Source organism: Perognathus longimembris, chromosome 17 (assembly GCF_023159225.1).
Source record: "Perognathus longimembris pacificus isolate PPM17 chromosome 17, ASM2315922v1, whole genome shotgun sequence".
NCBI lineage: Eukaryota > Metazoa > Chordata > Mammalia > Rodentia > Heteromyidae > Perognathus > Perognathus longimembris.
The window spans coordinates 12930689-12946422 of record NC_063177.1 but is presented as its reverse complement, the minus strand read 5'-3'; the positions used below and the strand labels follow the sequence as shown (position 1 = coordinate 12946422).

The 15734-nt window shown below is 40.4% G+C and overlaps 1 protein-coding gene and 1 pseudogene across 6 annotated transcripts in view; one reads left to right on the top strand and one right to left on the bottom strand.

Moving 5' to 3' along the window:
• Specc1 (sperm antigen with calponin homology and coiled-coil domains 1) overlaps nucleotides 1–15734 on the top strand; it is a 273509-nt gene that overhangs the window by 22471 nt on the left and 235304 nt on the right. The window lies entirely within an intron of this gene.
• Nucleotides 953–1411, bottom strand: LOC125366205 (annotated as a pseudogene).

The window sequence follows — 15734 nt, the reverse complement described above, 5'->3', positions numbered from 1 at the left end:
ATTCTTGTATACAGAAAAGTATATTTGTATTCTTTATCCATTTTAAATTAGTTTTTTTTTTGTCTTGGAGTGATAGACATTCTTCATATATTATGGATGCTATTGATTTTAAACCTTATTATGGACATAATTTCTTTTCTTGATGTTCCTGGGGATTGAATTCAGGACCGTGAGTTTGCTAGGCAGGCTCTCTATCACTTTTTGTATTGGTTATTGTTTTGGATAGAGTCTCATTTTGTGCCTGATCCATCCTGGACTGCTATCCTCTTATTTGAACTTTCTACCATTGTGAGGGTTGACAGATACATGCCCCTGCACACAGTCATTGATTGAAATGAAATATCATTAATTTGCTTTTGCTTAAGCTGGCCTTAAACCTCATTCCTCAAGTCTGTAGCTCTCAAGTAGCTAGGATTGTAGGTTTGCTTCCCTGGCTAATGAATAATTTTTAAATGTTTTATTCCATTCTGTGAATTGTCTTACTTTCTTTTCCTTTTTCATCTTTTTTATTTTGCCAGTCCTGGGGCTTGAACTCGGGGCCTGAGCACTGTCCCTGGCTTGTTTTTGCTCAAGGCTAGCACTCTACCAATTGAGCCACAGTGCCACTTCTGGCTTTTTCGGGTTTTTTTTTTTTTTTTTTTTTTTTGGCCAGTCCTGGGCCTTGGACTCAGGGCCTGAGCACTATCCCTGGCTTCTTCCCGCTCAAGGCTAGCACTCTGCCACCGGAGCCACAGCGCCCCTTCTGGCCGTTTTCCATATATATGGTGCTGGGGAATCGAACCGAGAGCTTCATGTGTAGGAGACAAGCACTCTTGCCACTAGGCCATATTCCCAGCCCCTGGCTTTTTCTATATATGTGGTGCTGAGGAATCAAACCCAGGACTTCATGTATGCGAGGCAAGCACTCTACCACTAGGCCATATTCCCAGCCCCTTGTCTTACTTTTTTTTTTTTTTTTTTAGTTTCTGTGGTTTATTTAAGCACAAATAAAAAGTGTATGTGAGCCATCTATTCGTTCTCTTCACTGCGCAGCCTGGCATTGGGATTGGTGACTCTGATGGCCAGCTGGGCTGCTCGGTCCACGATGGCTTTTCGGTTCTTCCAGGAAACGTTGTGGGCGATCTCGGCACAGTAAGACTTGTTGCACATGAGCAGCATTTCCAGCTTCTTGACGTTGTGGACCAGGAACTTCCGGAAGCCACTGGGCAGCATGTGCTTTGTTTTCTTGTTGCTCCCATAACCAATGTTGGGCATCAAGATCTGGCCCTTGAATCTCCTCCGCACCCGGTTGTCGATGCCCCTTAATCTTGACATAGCGGTCTGACTGGTGGCGGATGAACTTCTTGATCCTCTTTTTGACGATCTTGGGCTTCACCAGAGGTCTGAGGGCAGCCATGATGCTGAGCGGGAGAGATGGCAGCCACCTCTGTGGGCAGCGCCGAGAAAGAGGAAGGGGAGGGCGGCGCGCAAGGGCTGATGGGCTTGTCTTACTTTCTTAATGTTGTTCTTTTAAAACAGAAGTTTTATAATTTGATCTAGTATAATTCATATATTTTTACTTTTGTCACTCATGCTTTTAATGGCATGTCTAAATTTGTTTTCCAAAATACAAGGTTTCTAGAATTAAATTTTATCATTTTCATCCCTTACATGTAAAGTTGGTTCATTTGTATGAACATATATTTCTAACAATCATAAATGACCATGTATGTGGTTAATCATATTAACCACCATATATGTATGATGGTTTATCTTGATTGTTAATTGGATTGGGTTAAGAGCTTAAGAGAGCCTGAATAAGTTAACCACACTTAAAAGTGTGTCTGTGGGGCATTTTCAGAGATGATTAGACCAGAAAGCCATTAACCTAATCAATGATTTAATCTATTGATGATTTCAAAAATTTAACTCTTGGGAGGTAGTTGAAGGCAAGACCTAGTTGGAGGAAATGGGTGCCTGATGGTGTGTCTTTGAAGGATATATCTTATTCTGGTGTCTTCCTATCACCCTGTCTGCTTCCTGGTACCATGAGTTGAATATCTCTGCCCTATTATATCTTTCCACCATAATATTCTGCCTCACATACCCAGAAACACGGATTGAGGCTCCATGGACTGAAACTTCTGAAAACTCTGAGCCCAGATAAACCCTTCCTGATTTTTTTCCCCTGAATACTTTGTTACAGTGAAGGAAAGCCTGATTCACACAGAAAACTGATAGTGGGAATGGGGTTGTTGCTGTGACATTTGACAGAGTGCTTGTGAAGCCTCTGGAACTGGTTTTCAAGAAAGATTTGGAAGCATTTGCAGCTGTGGACCAGAAATGTCCTACAGGGTAGTAAGCAGACCTTAATGAGTGATTTTGGTGGTAGCTCAGGCCAGGATGCTAACAGAAATACACACAGCAAAGACGACTTATGAGATTTCAGATGGGAGTGTCCCAAGTAGGCCACACTGAGCTCCTGCAGGTGCAAATCTCGCTCCCTTTGACTTGACTTGTCTAATCATGATTTCTTGACACTCCAAGAGGTTACAGATTTGTGGAGTTCACTTCATACTTCAAAACTGAATCAGGGGCTGGGGATATGGCCTAGTGGCAAGAGTGCCTGCCTCATATACATGAGGCCCTGGGTTCGATTCCCCAGCACCACATATACAGAAAATGGCCAGAAGTGGCGCTGTGGCTCAAGTGGCAGAGTGCTAGCCTTGAGCAAAAAGAAGCCAGGGACAGTGCTCAGGCCCTGAGTCCAAGCCCCAGGACTGGCCAAAAAAAAAAAAAAACCTGAATCAGCTATTTCCTGGGACCCTCCTTGCCAAATAGTATGGAGAAGCAGGTTGTTTAGGAGAGACTAGGAACACACACAATACACACAGTCTGGTGGTTGAACCCAGAGCCCTGAGCTTCTGATACAAGTGTTTAACCAACTGAATCATTTACCCAACCCTTTATGCTTTGGTTTATTTCATACAATCTTGTATTTTTCCAGGGGTGGCCTAGGACTTGGACCCTCCTACCTACACATCCTGCATTGCTTGGATTTTAGGCATGCATTACCATGCCTGACTCAAGGGGAGAAATAATATAATGAATATAATATATAATATAATAATATTTAGATCTCCATTCAAAGTTTTGACATGGAATTTCAGCATGATAGTGGTGTGCCTGTGTCTTTCTTATCACCCTGGATTCATGGAAATCAGGACAGTATCCTTTTCATTTTTGTATTCACGGTGGTTTATCACTGTTTCTGTAATGCAATAAAGAGTTTGACTTGAATTGTTTTTAAGATAGGCATCATATAATTAAAGCATATGGTTTGTCTTTTCTTTCCATCTTTCTCTCTCTCTCTCACTGTATATGGTGTCTTTTTCTGTCTGTCATTTTCTTTTTGTCTCTCACTGTCTTTTTTCTCTTCCTCTTTCTCCTCTTTCTGTTTCTTTTTTCTTTCCTCTCTGTATGTATCATTGTTTCTCTGCCTCTTGATTTTTCCCTCCCTCCCTCCATCCCTTCCTTCTTTAGTTCATTCATTTATTCTTTTGTTCTTTATTTTTTTTTCTCTCACTTTTCTATCTTTCTGGCTCTTCTTTCTCTGTGTCCTCTCTGTATATGTGTGTCTCTCTGTTTCTCTGCCTCTTGGCTTCTTCCCTCCTTCCCTCCTTCCATCCTTCCCTCTTTCCCTCTTTCCCTCCTTCCCTTCCTCTCTTTCTTTCTTTCTTTCCCTCCCTCCCTCCCTCCCTCCCTCCCTCCCTCCCTTCCTTCCTTCCCTCTCTCCATCCCTTCCTCTTTAAGTTCATTCGTTCTTTCTTTTGTTCTTTATTTTTTCTCTCACTTTTCGATCTTTCTGGCTCCTCTTTCTCTGTGTCCTCTCTGTATATGTGTGTGTCTCTGTTTCTCTGCCTCTTGGCTTCTTTCCCTCCCTCCCTCCCTCCCTCCCTTCCTCCCTCCCTCCCTCCCTCCCTCCCTCCCTCCCTCCCTTCCTTCCTTCTTTCCTTCCTTCCTTCCTTCCTTCCTTCCTTCCTTCCTTCCTTCCTTCCTTCCTTCCTTCCTAGCTTCCTTCCTTCCTCCCTCCCTTCCTTTCTTTATCTCTTTCTTTCTTTCTTTTTCTTTCTTTCCTTCTTTCTTTCTCTCTCTTTTCTTTCTTTCTTTCTTTTCTTTCTTTCTTTCTCTTTTCTTTCTCTTTCTCTTTCTTTTAGTGCTGAGGAATCAAACACATACCTCTACACATACAAAGCACATGGTCTACACTGAGCCACATCCCAGTCTAATTTGATTATTTTTGTAATGTTCTGAGTAGAGGATAGTAAACTTGCGTAGAAATGTTCATGGGCTGTGTGCACATTATTGAATGTTTTAGAACTTGTTTCTCTTGTTGAACCGAAAGCATTTTATTGGCTTCAGCACACTGAAAAAAATTATTACGCTATCTCAGGCTGGTCTTACCAGGTAGTGGTAAGATGGCATGACGGATTTAGTTTGGATGCTTAGTGAAGGTGACTTTCAAAGCTTTTGGTGGATAGTATGAAAGCTTTCAAACTTTAGCTAGAAGAGTTATGCTTTTTCTTTTTTAAATATAATTTTGTTATTAAGGTGTTGTACAAAGGTGTTTCTGTTTTGTAAGTGAGGTAATGAATGTATTTCTTTTTTGGACAATGCTACTCCCTTGCCCCCCCCCCCCCCCAGTTTCCCTCTCCCATCCCTGCCCACAGGATTTTTCTTTTTTGACTGACTCTCCTACTATATTTCTTTGTGATTTTTGTGGTGTGTGTGTGTGTGTGTGTGTGTGTGTGTGTGTGTGTGTGTGTGTGTGTGTGTTACTGGGGCTTGAACTTGGGACCTGTATGTTGTCCCTTACCTTTTTTATACTCCTATCACTTGAGCCATGCTCCACATCCAGCTTTTTAGTGGTGAATTGGAGATGAGAGTCTCACAGACTTTCCTGCCCTGGCTGGTTTCGAACCTTCATCCTAAGATCTCAGCCTCCTAAGTAGCTAGGATTACAGGCATGAGCTATCAGTGCCTGGCTGGATACTATGAGGCTTTTAAGAAAATCAGTTGTGATTTTGTTTTGGAGGAATTTAATTTTTTTAGTTCTGAATATATTTTAGATATGAGGCCTTTGTCCGTTATATGGCTGATAAAGATCTTTTCCCAATCTGTGGGCTTTCTGTTTATCTTGCAAGCTATGTCCTTTGCCCTGCAGAAGCTCTGCAGTTTGATGCAGTCCCATTTGTCCAACCTTTCTTTGATTTGTAGCATTTCTGGGCCTTTATTAAGGAAGTTTCATCCTGTGCCAAGGAGCCCAAGTGTTTCTCCTACTCCTTCTTGTATTCAGTGTTTTCAGGGTATCTGATTTTATTTCGAAGTCTTTGATCCATTTGGAATTGATTTTGGTGCAGGGTGATATATAAGGATCTAGTTTTAGTTTGTTGCAGGTGTTGAACCAGTTTTGCCAGCACCATTTGTTAAAGAAGCTATCTTTCTTCCATCCTATTTTTTTTAGCTCCTTTATCAAAGATTAAGTAGGCATAGTTCTGCAGCTTCATTTTTGGGTCTTCAGTTCTGTTCCATTGGTCTTCAGGCCTGTTCCTGTGCCAATACCAAGCTGTTTTTATTACTATAGCTTTATAATACAGCTTGAAGTTTGGTATTGTAATTCCTCCAGTACTGTTCTTTCTGCTTAGGATTGTTTTTGCTATTCGGCGTCTTTTATTGTTCCATATGAATTTCTGGATTGCTTCCTCTATTTCATTAAAAAATGGTTTTGGGTTATTAATGGGTATTGCATTGAATTTGTAGATAGCCTTTGGCAATATTGCCATTTTGACAATATTAATCTTCCCAATCCAGGAGCATGGGAGGTTTTTCCATTTCCTAAATTCTGCCTTAATTTCACTTTTCATGCTTTTAAAGTTCTCATCATAGAGGTCTTTCACTTCTTTGGTTAAGGTTATTCCTAGGTATTTTATGTTTTTTGAGGCTATTGCAAAAGGAGTTGCTTTTCTGATTTTGGCCTCAGTCTTAGGGTCACTGGCATATAGAAAGACCGTTGATTTTTGAGGGTTTATTTTATATCCTGCTACTTTGCCAAAGTTTTGGATCTAGTAGCTTGGGAGTAGAGTCTATGAGGTTCTTTAGGTATAGCATCATATCATCTGCGAAGAGAGAAAGTTTAGCAGACTCCTCAGCAAGTAAGCTAAAGACTTAAAAAGAGACTTCTCTGATGAGGAAATGAGAATGGCCAAGAGACATATGAAAAAGTACTCTATGCCACTGGCCATAAAAGAAATGCAAATCAAAACAATATTGAAATTCCACCTCACCCCAGTAAGAATGTCCTTTATCAAGAAAACTAACAATAACAAATGTTGGAGGGGATGTGGCCAAAAGGGAACCCTACTTCATTGTTGGTGGGAATGTACACTGGTTCAGCCATTCTGGAAAGTGGTATAGAGATTCCTCAGAAGGCTAAATAAACATAGAGCTCCCCTATGACCCAGCTGCCCCACTTTTGGGCATCTACCCAAAAGACCACAAATAGCAACACACTAAAACCACCAGCACAACAATGTTCATCGCAGCACAATTTGTCATAGCTAAAATATGGAACCAACCCAGATGCCCCTCAGTAGACGAATGGATCAGGAAAATGTGGTACATATACACAATGGAATTTTATGCCTCTATCAGAAAGAATGACATTGCCCCAGTCATAAGGAAATAGAAGAACTTGGAAAAAATTATACTAAGTGAAGTGAGCCAGACTCAAAAAAACATGGGCTCTGTGGTTTCCCTCATAGAGATAATTAGCACAGGTTTAGGCTAGTCACAGCAGAGGATCACAAGAGCCTAATAGCTATGCCCTTATGAACACATAAGATGATGCTAAGTGAAATGAACTCCATGTTATGGAAACAAGTGTTATATCACTGTTGTAATTACTTTCAACACACCATGTGAAACCATAGCTTCTTTTCTTGATGATCCTCTTGTATCCCTTCCTGTGGTTGTACTCGTGCTATCACTGTATCTCATCTGAATATACTGGATACTGTATATACTGGTATTAGAACTAGGGAAGTGAAAGGGAATATAAAAATCGAGAGACAAAGGGTAAAAATGATTCCAAAAGCAATACTTGCAAAACCATTTGTTGTAAACCAACTGAACAACTAATGGGAGGAGAGGGAAAGGGGGAGCGGGGAGGGCCGAGTGAGGGAGGAGGTAACAAACAGTACAAGAAATGTACCCAAGGCCTAACGTATGAAACTGTAACCTCTCTGTACATCAATTTGACAATTAAAAAAAAAAAGAAAATCAGTTGCTCAATCCCTTTTCTACATTTTCATCTGGAAGAGTGTTGACAGTACCCTAAACCAATCTACTCAAAATGTCAGGATTTTAAACAGAGTAATGTATTATGTATCAGACATTACATGGTATTCCATTTACATATACAATTTTATGTTTTTATGTGTGTTGAAATACATTTTAAAAAGGTGTGATAAGAAAAAGGTACAAAACTCTTTGCTCTGTACTAAATAAATGAGAGTTCAGTAATAAGCACTGAATTTAAGTCATCTTAAGGGGACAAGGGAAGCCTCACATCAGAATATGGGGGTTGTTTTTACTTGAAGGAATTGTACTTTGGCACTTTACTAAGAGTTTCAAATGAAAGGGTAGGTCCAGGCTGAGTCTAGCTTTGAGACTATAATGATAGTGGCACTGTACAGGTTTTTTTTTTTTAAGTTTACTTTAAGTGGGTTTAGGCAGAGAACATAAGAAGTGGGTTTATCTGTAACCTGCATTTGGGTGAAGGAAGAGAACCTGAAAGACTGAAATGTTAAGCACTAAATGTGGTGTGTGTGTGTGTGTGTGTGTGTGTGTGTACACAAGTTATCCATCACCACTAGTTTAAACATGAGGTTTAAAAAACATTTTGTTTTCTGTTAATTTCTTTTCTCAAAAAGTAAATTCTTGGTTGGGTGCTAGTGGCTCATACCTGAAGCCCTAGATACTCAGGAGATTGAAATCTGAGGATCAAGGTTTGAAGCCAGCCTGGGCAGATAAATCTGAGAGACTTTCATCTCCAATTAACTACCAATATGCTGGAAGTGGAGGTGTGGCTCAAATGGTTGAGCATCATTCATGAGTAAAATGCTAAGCAAGAGTGTGAGGCCCTGAGTTTAAGGCCCACAAATCACACAAATCAAAAGGTTTTAGAATGTGATCTGTTGTTGTGCATGTTGTTTATAAAGACTTATAATTCATACACATTATGAAAAAAATTAAAGTGAGGTTGAAATTGTATACATTTAAGTGCTGTTGTATATTTTAATTGTTGTTACCTACTCATATTTATGTTTTAGATTATTAGTATATTTTTTTGCCCTTGAGTTAGTTCTTACTCTTTTTTTTTTTTTGCCAGTCCAGTCCTGGAGCTGAACTCAGGGTCTGAGCACTGTCCCTGGCTTCTTTTTGCTCAAGGCTAGTGCTCTGCCACTTGAGCCACAGCACTACTTCTGGTCTTTTCTATATATGTGGTGCTGAGGAATCGAACCCAGGGCTTCATGTATACGATGAAAGCACTCTTGCCACTAGGCCATATTCCCAGCTACCCTCCTTTTTTTTTTTTTTTTTTTTTTTTTTTTTTTTTTTTTTTGCTAATCCTAGGGCTTGAATTCGGTGCCTAGGCACTGTCCCTGAGCCTCTTTGTACTCGAGGCTAGTGTTCTCCCACTTGAGCCACAGAGTCACTTCTGTTTTTTTTCTGAATAGTTTATTGGAGATAAGAGTGTCATGGACTTTCCTGCCTGGGCTAGCTTCAAACCATGATCCTCAGATCTCAGGCTTCTGAGTAGCTAGGATTACAGGTGTGAGCCACCAGTGCCTGGCCTTACTCTTTGTATACAAAGAACTTAACTCTGAGTTTGGAATGAGTAGGCAGTATTTTTCCCCAGTTCACTCAGTTATGTTTATTTAACTGTGTTTTTACTGAATCATAGATTCTGAGTTTTTATATTACAAATAGAGGTTTCCCACTCTAAAGATTCTCCTGCATGTCTTCTGTTAATTATGTTCTTCCTTCCTTCCTTCCTTTCCTCCCTCCCTCCCTCCCTTCCTCTCTCTCTCTCTCTCTTTTTCTCTCATTCCTATGTGTGATTGGAGACAGTTCTTGATTTATTCCATGTTTGTTTTTCTATGCATATATAGTACCTGCTTGTCTGCTCATGTACTAGTATTTCACTTTTAAAAGTTAACATAACACATGATATGCAAGTGATTTACTGCTGTACTGCTGATCTGTACCCCAGCCTGGGCTTAAAGTAGTTTTACAAGTGCTAATTCAATAAAGTAATTTTGAAGAAAAGTCACAATGGCAGATTTTTATGTAGTATACTCATAGTGAGATATTTTAGGTAATTCCTTTGGCCGTAGTCTGCTATTTATTTTTAGGACATAGGTTTCATTACCTGCTCTTGGAATGGTGCTGCTAAGTATTCTTGATTGGACTTGCCAAATTCCCTTCCCTTGGCTCCACAATGATACAGGATATGAACTTGCAAGTGATATCAACAGCAGAAATTAGGTTAATTTTTTTCTATTGTTATTGTTCTGTAATTGACTCATTGAGAACTTCACTTTAAATAAACTAGCCATGACTATTATTTTTCCCTCCTTCCCTCCCTCCCTCCTTTTCTTTCTTCCTTCCTCCCTCTTTTCTTTCTTTCTTTCTTTCTTTCTTTCTTTCTTTCTTTCTTTCTTTCTTTCTTTCTTTCTTTCTTTCTTTCTTTCTTTCTTTCTTTCTTTCTTTCTTTCTTTCTTTCTTTCTTTCTTTCTTTCGTGTGTGTGCCAGTGCTTGAACTCAGGACCTGGGCAGTATCCTTGACCTTTTCCCACTCAAGGCTAATACTCTACCATGTGAGCCACAGCTCTATTTCCAGTTTTTGGTGGTTAATTGGAGAACCTCATAAACTTTCCTGCCCAGGATGGCTTTGAACCATAATCCCCAGATCTCAGCCTCTCGAGTAGCTAGAATTATAGCCATGAGCCACTTTGTACCTTTGTACTATGGCCTCATATATAAACCTCCAATATGAAAGGTACTCATTCATCTCTGTACAGAGCCTCCTTCAATAGTAAATTGAAATGATTGGTGTTCTGCATATGCCAGTAGCAGTGCATCTCCCAAATGTCATGCTGTTGATAGTTCCTCATGTTTGAGTGGTATTTGATAGTGGGTTTTGCTAATATCTTGTTTTATCTCTAACCAAAACATTTATTATTAACCTTGGAGCTCTTCCAAATAACATTCCATTACTGTGTGTTCTGTACCTGGTTTTTGTCTCTGAGGAATGCAACTTTGAGTGATGCCTCTATACTGTGCTCTTTCCCTTTCAGTAATGAAATGCATCAATTTATAGGGAGAGACAATATTTTCCCCTGAGGAAAACCGTGATTGCTTTACCAAAGAGGAGATTCAATAGTCACATGTTGCTTAACTACAGGAATATATCCTCAGATATATTGCACAATTTCAGGTCTCAGCCTCCTGAGTAACTTGGATTACAGGCCTGAGCCACTGATGATTGTGCTGGCTAGTTGGGAGGCAGGGGTTCATTTCCAGCTCAGGCATGTGCCTAGGCTGCGACTGCCTGTTTTAGGTTTCCCATCATGCAAGGATAACAGATGTGCACCACCTAGACATGCTGTACTTGAGCTAGATATGCTCTTGTTGAGAAGGTATTTTTGAAAGTCAACACGGCTAATTAACCTTAGCCTTGTGTCCTCAAAGAGCAGAATCCAAGCAAACCACAAAGCATAATGAAAATATAAGTTTCTTGAAATTTAAGTGAAATAATATATGCTGCAAGGAAGCAGCCAGCTCAAGATCAATGTCCCCAAACCCCAATACTTTGTTTACTGGGATTTTATTTGGGCTAGGGTTAGCCATAGACAGCTCTTTGTTTGGCATAAACTCTGATTGGCAGGTAGAATTTATGTAACATATGTGCATTTGTATATGCTAGGGTTGCCAAGTCACTCGTGCATATTCATAGTAGAGGTTTAATAGTATCAAAACTAGGTCCTGTATACCATAGAACCAAGAAATAATTGTAGGATCACTGTCTGTGTCCATTATGTGTATGTACTGGGTGGACTCTTCTTGCTGTATGAACCTCCTAGTTATCTGGACTTGATGTCAGTTCATCTGGCTCCAGAAATTTTATCAGCATCTTCTTTAGCTTTATTAGTCCTCTTTTGTTTGTTTGTTTTGCCAGTTCTGGAGCTTGAACTCAGTGCCTGAGCACTGTCCCTGGCTTCTTTTTTTCTCTCTCAAGGCTAGCACTCTACCACTTGGGCTACAAGCGCCACTTCTGGCCTTTTCTATATATGTGGTGCTGAAGAATCAAACTCAGGGCTTCACATATGTGAAGCAAGCACTCTACCACTAGGTCATATTCCCTGCCCTATTAGTCCCTTTTGATGGGACTTACTTGATGTACCAACTGATGACTTTTTTGAGTCTTGTGGTCATATCTAGTCTCACCAGTTACCCTACTAACCATGGAGAATAGCTTCACATATGTGCTTATAACCAGGACCCTTATGCTGTCTGTCTGCCTCAAATGAGTCTTTTGAACTTTTTTGCCTAGGCTAGTCTGGAACCTTGATTCTCCCAAATCTTAGCTTTCCTAGGCTAAGATACCTAAGTACCTAGAATTATAGGTGTGAGCCACTGGTGCCCGGGTGCTAATTTTGTTGTTGTACAAACATCATAGTGGGCTTACATAATTTAAGAAGCCATGATGTCACTACATGTTACAGTTGTTACTGGTGGATGAAGTGTTCCTAATGTTCCTCAGTTCTTAGGATATGATGTCTAAAATTAGGATGCTTCCTAATTGTTTGCATAGCAAAATACCTGGAAGAGTTTGGCAAAGTGAAAGTATATCTTGAAGTGTGAAGCAGGATAAGGACTGATTAAATTGAACATGGCCAGGGCTGGGAGTTTGACTATCTAAAAGGCTAGGGAAGATCACGGAACTGAGGAACTTCCCTTCTAATCCTTTCCCAAATGGTTTGACCACTGCAAATTGGTTGCCCTGGTGTGGAAAGTCGTGTGCTTTTGAGAAGATGAAACAGGCACTTATACATTTGATCCTCTTTGTACTTTCTTGTCTAGCATTACCAGTAGAAGGTCATATAAAGGTCATTATAATGAGCTTGAGGTACTTACACAACCTTTGACATGGGAAGTGGGCTTCATAAGAATACACTGCTGCTGTCATAACAGTTGGCTCATGTGGACCCTCTGGGGTTTTATGTCAGCCATCTGGAGTTTTAGGGAATGGAATCTTGTAGTCACAGGATATTTCTTTGTTTTTGCTCATATCCATCTGTCTGCTGGTGCTAACATAATTTTATGAGACTACTGTCATATGAAATCAGTCATTGACAGAAATGTTATGCAACACATTACTGTACCTTTGAAAATGACATAAAAGGGTGATGTGGTTTTTCTTGTACTTTTTTGGCGGGGGGCAGTGCTGGAGCTTGGGACTCAGGGCCTGAGCACTGTCCCTGGCTTCTTTTTCCTCAAGGCTAGCACTGTACCCCTCAAGCCACAGCACAGCTTTTGGCTTTTTCTGCTTATGTGGTACTGAGGAATCAAACCCAGGACTTCATGCATGCTACTGCAAAGCCATGCTCCCAGCCCCTGGTACTGTTTTAAAATTTTCCAAAAAGCTAAAAGATACTCTGACCTTAAGAGGAAATGGTTCAATTGTTTAATACATTTCAATTTTTCATTATTTTCCATTGAACTATAACAGAACACAATGGAATCTCCTCTTGGTGCAGTGAAAGCTAAAATCAAGCGTGGTCAAGGAATGAAAGAGTAGCTGATACTGGTGGTTCACACCTGTAATCCTAGCTACTCAGGAGGCTGAGATCTAAGGATCATGGTTCAAAGCCAGCCCAAGCAAGAAAGTCCATGAAACTCTTATCTTCAACTAACTACTTAAAGCTGGAAGTAGAGGTGTGTGACTCAGGTGGTAGACGGTTAGCCTTGAACAAAACCCCAGAATGCTAAGAGGCAGTGCCTACGCCCTGAGTTTAAGCCCCAGGACCAGCGCGTGTACACACACACACACACACACACACACACACACACACACACACACACGTAGAGAAAGATTTGTAGGGAGAACATAAGAGTTGTTTTCAAAGCAGTGCCCTTCAAAGCATGGGGATTTTATTGGGAGTCTATACATATTCATATAGGAAAGCACGAAAGGGTTAGGCATATTTCTAAGCATGCTCGCTTTAAGGTCATGGTTCAGGAAAGAAAGATGGCAGACACATTTTGTGGCATGCTTACCTTAAGATCATGGTATATATGTTAGGGACATTAAATGGCAAATGGAACAAATAGAAAAGACACTTTGACTGTATATTAACAGGAGAACAGGAGTTTGCCCCTAAAGTTGCCTGCCTTAGTGGCTGACAATATGCCATAACATGCTCATAGGTTATGTATTTCTCCAGCATATATCTGAGCTCTGTTCAATAATGAGCCTTTGCTGGGAGCATGGTAATGGTAGAGTGCCTGCTTAGTCAATGTGAGGCTCAGAGTTCAAACCCCAGTACCATTCAAAAGAAAACTGTATTTTTGTTTACATTCTTTGTGAAATATATAAAAACATGACTGAACACTTTATAGGCCAGTTTGCTTACTAGACAATAGTAATGTCTTTTAATTTTGATGAAACTAGTACTTGAATTAAGAATCTTGTGTTTGCTAGACAGACTCTCTACCACTTGAGCCATGCCCCAGCCCAACTTGTATATTTTGAAAGCATAGTCAGGTATAATAATTGAATGGTTTAAATGTTATAAGCAGATGATTTATATTTGTGGAGAAATAGCTCAAAAATAAATTAAGAGCTGGGTGCTGGTGGATCATGCTTGTAATTCTAGATACTCAGGTGACTGAGATCTGAGAATCATGGTTGGAAACCAGCCGGGACAAGAAAGTCCATGAGACACTTTTTTTAAAATCTTGGTTGAAAGATTTTATTATGTTTAGATGTTAATTTTTAAATATATTAGCATATAATAATTGTTTAAAACCATTAGTTTTGTTATGACATTTTCACACACACACAATGTTCTGTAATTATGTTGACTCTCATTACTGTCTTTTGTCCCTTTTACCCACTCTCTTCTTTTTTTTTTTTTTTTGGCCAGTCCTGGGCCTTGGACTCAGGGCCTGAGCACTGTCCCTGGCTTCTTCTCGCTCAAGGCTAGCACTCTGCCACTTGAGCCACAGCGCGGCTTCTGGCCGTTTTCTGTATATGTGGTGCTGGGGAATCGAACCTAGGGCCTCGTGTATCCGAGGCAGGCACTCTTGCCACTAGGCTATATCCCCAGCCCCCACTCTCTTCTTAATAAATAACCTTTCTCTACTTTCATGTTATTTTTTTCCACAAGGAAAAAAAGTAGTACTTGTTTTCCCAAGTGACTCATTTAGTTTATCATACTGATTTCCAGTTTCATTCTTTTTTCTCTGCAAAAAAACAGGATTTTGTTCTTCTTTATGGCTGAAAAATACGTGTGTGTGTGTGTGTGTGTGTGTATGTGTGTGTGTATACCATGAGACACTTATCTCCAATTAACTAGCAGAAAACTGGAAGTGGCACTGTGGCTCAAAGTGGTAGAGCACTAGACTTTAGTGAAAAAGCTGAGGGACAGTGCCCAGGAGCTAAATTCAACCAATTGGCCAATAACAATGAGAGAGAGAGAGAGAGAGAGAGAGAGAGAGAGAGAGAGGAGAGAGAGAGAGAGAGAGAGATAGAGAGAGAGAGAGAGAAATAAAAAGAAGTGGGCACTGGCGGTTTAGCCTGTAATCCTAGCTACTCAGGAGGCTGAGATTTGAAGATGACAATTCAAAGCCAGCCAGAGCAGGAAAGTCTCCAATAAAGCACTGAAAAGCCAGAAGTGGAGCTGTAGCTCAAATGATAGAGCACTCACCTTGAGCAAAAAAGCTTAGAAACAGTGCCCAAGCCCTGAGTTCTAGCCTCAGGACTGGCACACAGACACACAGACACACAGACACACAGACACACAGACACACACAGACCCACACAGACACAGACACACACACACAAGAAAATAAGAATACATTAAAATGTTTGGTAATTTTGTGCACCCAGCTTTATAAATTGTAGGCGTCTGACATACAAACTAAGTCTTTGGATGATATTCAACAAGGACAATGGTCACTACCTATGACCCCAAATATTCTAATCCTTTCCCCAGAATTGAACTTCCTAGCTACCTTATATAGCCTCCTCCCTGCTCCCAGTGGGGATTTGGGTTTCTAAGTCTTTGGCTTCCACAGTTTTAATATTTTGGGATTGTAATTTCTGGGATTTTAGATGTGAGGGATTTTGATCCTTTGAGACTACAACATTTGGAATTACAGCTTTCAAATGTGTATGTTTTGAGTTTATAATCAACTCCTCCAGCCACAGACCATCTGTGTGTTCTGGTTACATTGTGACTAGACTGTGGTGGAGGCCCCCTCACTGCTAGCTGTGAGCTCAGTAGACCCGTGAAGACACAACCTTTAGAAATCTCAATCTTCAGTGTCTATAAATCAGTAATACCCCAGTTTATCTACAGCAATGACTCAGGATGCTTGGCAGAATAATACCTGTGAGGAAGTGG